The sequence below is a fragment of the Bos taurus genome, chromosome 14 (genome assembly GCF_002263795.3).
Source record: "Bos taurus isolate L1 Dominette 01449 registration number 42190680 breed Hereford chromosome 14, ARS-UCD2.0, whole genome shotgun sequence".
NCBI lineage: Eukaryota > Metazoa > Chordata > Mammalia > Artiodactyla > Bovidae > Bos > Bos taurus.
Genome location: NC_037341.1, coordinates 11,287,215 through 11,291,915, shown reverse-complemented (window position 1 = coordinate 11,291,915; position 4,701 = coordinate 11,287,215). Strand labels below are relative to the sequence as shown.

At 43.9% G+C, this 4,701-nt stretch overlaps 1 long non-coding RNA gene across 5 annotated transcripts in view; it reads right to left on the bottom strand.

Moving 5' to 3' along the window:
• Window positions 1-4,701, bottom strand: part of LOC107133102 (uncharacterized) — a 595,911-nt gene that overhangs the window by 98,698 nt on the left and 492,512 nt on the right. The window lies entirely within an intron of this gene.

The following is a 4,701-nucleotide window of genomic DNA, read 5'->3' as shown; positions in this document are numbered from 1 at the left end:
CTGTATCTTCACCATTAGGCAGGAAGCAAGGAGAAGCAGCAAAGGGAAGAGACAGAGACTCAGGATTCCTCCCACGGCGGCTTTTCCTTAAGAACAAAAATTCCCTCCGCCTTCTCCACCTTACAAAGAAGAAATCCTGAGAAACAGTTTCATGTGCATCCTATAAAGGTATGGACACACTTCTCAGAAAAAAGTCTCCTTTTCTCTCTTACAAGAAAATCATGACTTTGGAAAACCTTTTGAAACCATCAACTTTTTTTTTTTTTAAACTTTACAATATTGTATTAGTTTTGCCAAATATCGAAATGAATCCACCACAGGTATACATGTGTTCCCCATCCTGAACCCTCCTCCCTCCTTCCTCCCCGTACCCTCCCTCTGGGTCATCCCAGTGCACCAGCCCCATCGACTTTTAAAGCTCTCAAGTTTTAAAAGCTAAATACATGTCTATCCTGCTGCTGCTGCTACTGCTGCTGCTAAGTCACTTCAGTTGTGTCCAACTCTGTGCGACCCCATGGACTGCAGCCTACCAGACGCCCCCATCCATGGGATTTTCCAGGCAAGAGTACTGGAGTGGGTTGCCATTGCCTTCTCCTGTATGTCTACCCTATGACTGTGCAATTCCATGCCTTTGGATAGATAAATGAATATATTTGTCTGCCAAATGAGAAGGATAAGAATTTCATGGCAGTTTTATTCATAATAGTTAAAGCCTCATTTCAGTTCGGTTCAGTCACTCAGTCGTGTCCGACTCTTTGCAACCCCATGAATCACAGCACGCCAGGCCTCCCTGTCCATCACCAACTCCCAAGAGTCCACTCAAACTCATGTCCATTGAGTCGGTGATGCCATCCAGCCATCTCATCCTCTGTCGTCCCCTTCTCTTCCTGCCCCCAATTCCTCCCAGCATCAGGGTCTTTTCCAATGAGTCATCTCTTCGCATGAGGTGGCCAAAGTACTGGAGTTTCACCTTCAGCATCAGTCCTTCCAATGAACACTCAGGACTGATTGATCTCCTTTAGGATGGACTGGTTGGATCTCCTTGCAGTCCAAGGGACTCTCAAGAATCTTCTTCAACACCATAGTTCAAAAACATCAATTCTTCAGCACTCAGCTTTCTTCACAGTCCAAATCTCACATCCATACATGACCACTGGAAAAACCATAGCCTTGACTAGATGGACCTTTGTTGACAAAGTAATATCTCTGCTTTTCAATATACTATCTGGGTTGGTCATAACTTTCCTTCCAAGGAGTAAGGGTATTTTAATTTCATGGCTGCATTCACCATCTGCAGTGATTTTGGAGCCCAAAAAAAGAAAGTCTGACTCTGTTTCCACTGTTTCCCCATCTATTTCCCATGAAGTGATGGGACCAGATGCCATGATCTTAGTTTTATGAATGTTGAACTTTAAGCCAACTTTTTCACTCTCCTCTTTCATTTTCATCAACAAGCTTTTGAGTTCCTCTTCACTTTCTGCTATAAGGGTGCTGTCATCTGTATATCTGAGGTTATTGATATTTCTCCTGGCAATCTTGATTCCAGCTTGTGTTTCTTCCAGCCCAGCATTTCTCATGATGTACTTTGCATATAAGTTAAATAAGCAGGGTGACAATATACAGCCTTGACATACTCCTTTAGTGATTTAGAACCAGTCTGTTGTTCCATGTCCAGTTAAAGCCTGCTGCTGCTAAGTCACTTAAGTCGTATCCGACTCTGTGTGATCCCACAGACGGCAGCCACCTGGCTCCCCCATCCCTGGGATTCTCCAGGCAAGAACACTGGAGTGGGTTGCCATTTCCTTCTCCAATGCATGAAAATGAAAAGTGAAAGGGAAGTCGTTCAGTCGTGTCCGACTCTTAGCGACCCCATGGACTGCAGCCTACCAGGCTCCTCCATCCATGGGGTTTGCCAGGCAAAGTACTGGAGTGGGATGCCATTGCCTAGCACAATCCAAATGCCTGTCTAGAAAGGATAAATTGCAGAATATAAATAAAGTGGAATACTAAGCAACAAAAAAGACAATGCCTGTTACCAGAAATATCACAGTTGAATCTCACACACATAGCAATGCATGAAAGAAGCTAGACACAAAATAGTCAACACTGTATAATTTAATTTTATGAAATTCACAAACAGGAGAAATTACACAGTTGATGATGAAAGTCAGAACATTGGTTACCTGATCTTGGGGTGAGAGAGGCATGAGGGATCCCTCTGGGGTATTGAAAATATTATATATAGTATGTAATAAATAAATATACACATATGTATATATTTACATATACATGTGAAAATCCATTGATTTGTACACTTAAGATTTGTGTATGTACCTATACCTCAATAAACATTTTGTTGAAATGATAATTGGCCCTTTCCTTCCAGCAGTGGGAAATTTCTGAAATTGTATATACAGTGGTGTTTCTAGTCGACTGCTCTTTCCCTCTGCTACCATCCAGTTTGGGTTATCCACATTTTTTTCATAGGGGACTTCCTCTTAGGAAAGCATGTATCCTGACCATAACAAAATATTTTGAAATAAAAATTTAAAGGCAATTTAACAAAACATTTTAACAAAGCATCATTTTCATTATACATGCAAATTCAGGGCAGATGTGTTCAGAAGAATAATGCAAGTCCACCCACCCCTAGAAGAAAATTAAAACTGAATATGAATTTCTGAAACATTATAATGATTTCCCGCCTTGGCTTCTAGTCAAGTCTGGCAACAGGAATACAGAAATGCTGTGAGAAAGTCCTCTCAGGGTACACATGACTGGAGTTATCAAAGTGCTGGTTGACTGGGGAAATCTGACTCAGTTTTGAAGTCTAGGCGAGCCATTTAGGAGGAAAAGATGAAGCTCATTTTGGGGGTGAAAATCCCATGGACGGAGGAGCCTGGTAGGCTGCAGTCCATGGGGTCGCAAAGAGTCAGACACGACTGAGCGACTTCACTTCCACTTTTCACTCTCATGCATTGGCGAAGGACATGGCAACCCACTCCAGTGTTCTTGACTGGAGAATCCCAGGGACGGGGGAGCCTGGTGGGCTCCACACAGAGTCCCACAGAGTCGGACATGACTGAATTGACTTAGCAGCAGCAGCAGCAGCAGCAGCAGCATTCTATCCTTTTTTTTTAAGTGGGGAAACTACTGCATTTTGAAGAAGTATATTTATGTTCAGTCCTTGAACTAGGAATTACTAACAATTTAATTTTGAACAAGTCACTTTATCTCTCTAGCTACACAATTTTCTCTTCTGCAGAACAGAATGTTTACCCCTAAAGGGTACCCTGTGAGGTTCTTTAAAGCTGTGTCTCATATCACAGGAGAGTTATTACGTCATTTAACACCTTTACCATCAGCAGCATTATGAAGTATGGCTTATAGACATTAAGCAACTTTCCCACCAAGGCAAAGCGCTTTTTGTTTGGGGACCCCACTTAGAGTCCTCAGAGTCTGACTCCCAGCTTCTGTGGCATGCGTCTTCTAATTTGACTGGTTGGCTTTCTTAGTGTTGTTTCTAGACTAAAATACTTGGGAAGAGGCTTATCAATCACTCAAGTTAGTCATGGCAGGCTTTTCCCAAATAAACTGTGTTGTCATTTTTTTATAGTCTATCATGATGAAAGGGCTTCCCTGGTGGCTCAGACAGTAAAGATCTGCCTGCAATGCGGGACACCTGGGTTTGATCCCTGGGTTAGGAAGATCCCCTGGAGGAGGGCATGGAAACCCACTCCAGTATTCTTGCCTGCAAAACCCCCATGGGGATTTTGTCTCTGTCTCCATGGACAGAGAAGCCTGGCGGGCTATAGCCCATGGGGTCGCAAAGAGTTCAGTTAGTCAACTGAACGACTAAGCACAGCACAGCATCACGATGAAAACTTTGTGACTTTATCTTGTCACAAATCAAATGGAACAAAAAGTGATCTTTTATAATTCACATAACAGTTTATCTTTCTGCCCTAACTTGTCCTTCCTTGCTGCTGCTGCTGCTAAGTCGCCTCAGTCGTGTCCGACTCTGTGCAACCCCTGAGACGGCAGCCCACCAGGCTCCCCCGTCCCTGGGATTCTCCAGGCAAGAACACTGGAGTGGGTTGCCATTTCCTTCTCCAATGCATGAAAGTGAAAAGTGAAAGTGAAGTCGCTCAGTCATGTCCAACCCTCAGCGACGCCATGGACTGCAGCCCACCAGGCTCCTCCATCCATAGGATTTTCCAGGCAAAAGTACTGGAGTGGGGTGCCATTGCCTTCTCTGGTCCCTCCTTGAAGAGAAGAGAATGTTGGAGGTGGGTTAATGGGCACGATCCCTGACTTCAACCTGACTTACTTCTCTCAGATACCTGTTCATGGTACATCTTGGTAACCAGGCAGTTCACACCTGGTTTCAACCACCAGCTTACCCCTGACTGTTAACTGGCTCTCTGCTCTTGACATTGGAAACTAATAGAACCACAGTCTAGAAACCAGCTCCCAATTCCCAACACCCACTCCCCTTCAGACTCTACTCTCCAGCCATCCTGGCCATTTTTTCACATATAGCCTCCCAGTGACCTCAAGAGGTATCAGAAGCCTGCTATGTATTGAAAACCTTATTTAGAAACAATGCCTGAAGGAACTAGAACATTGCTAGCCTGTCCAGGCTTCCCTCAACTCTACATCAGTCTTTCTCCAAAAAGCTGTAGTTCACTGGTTCCCCAG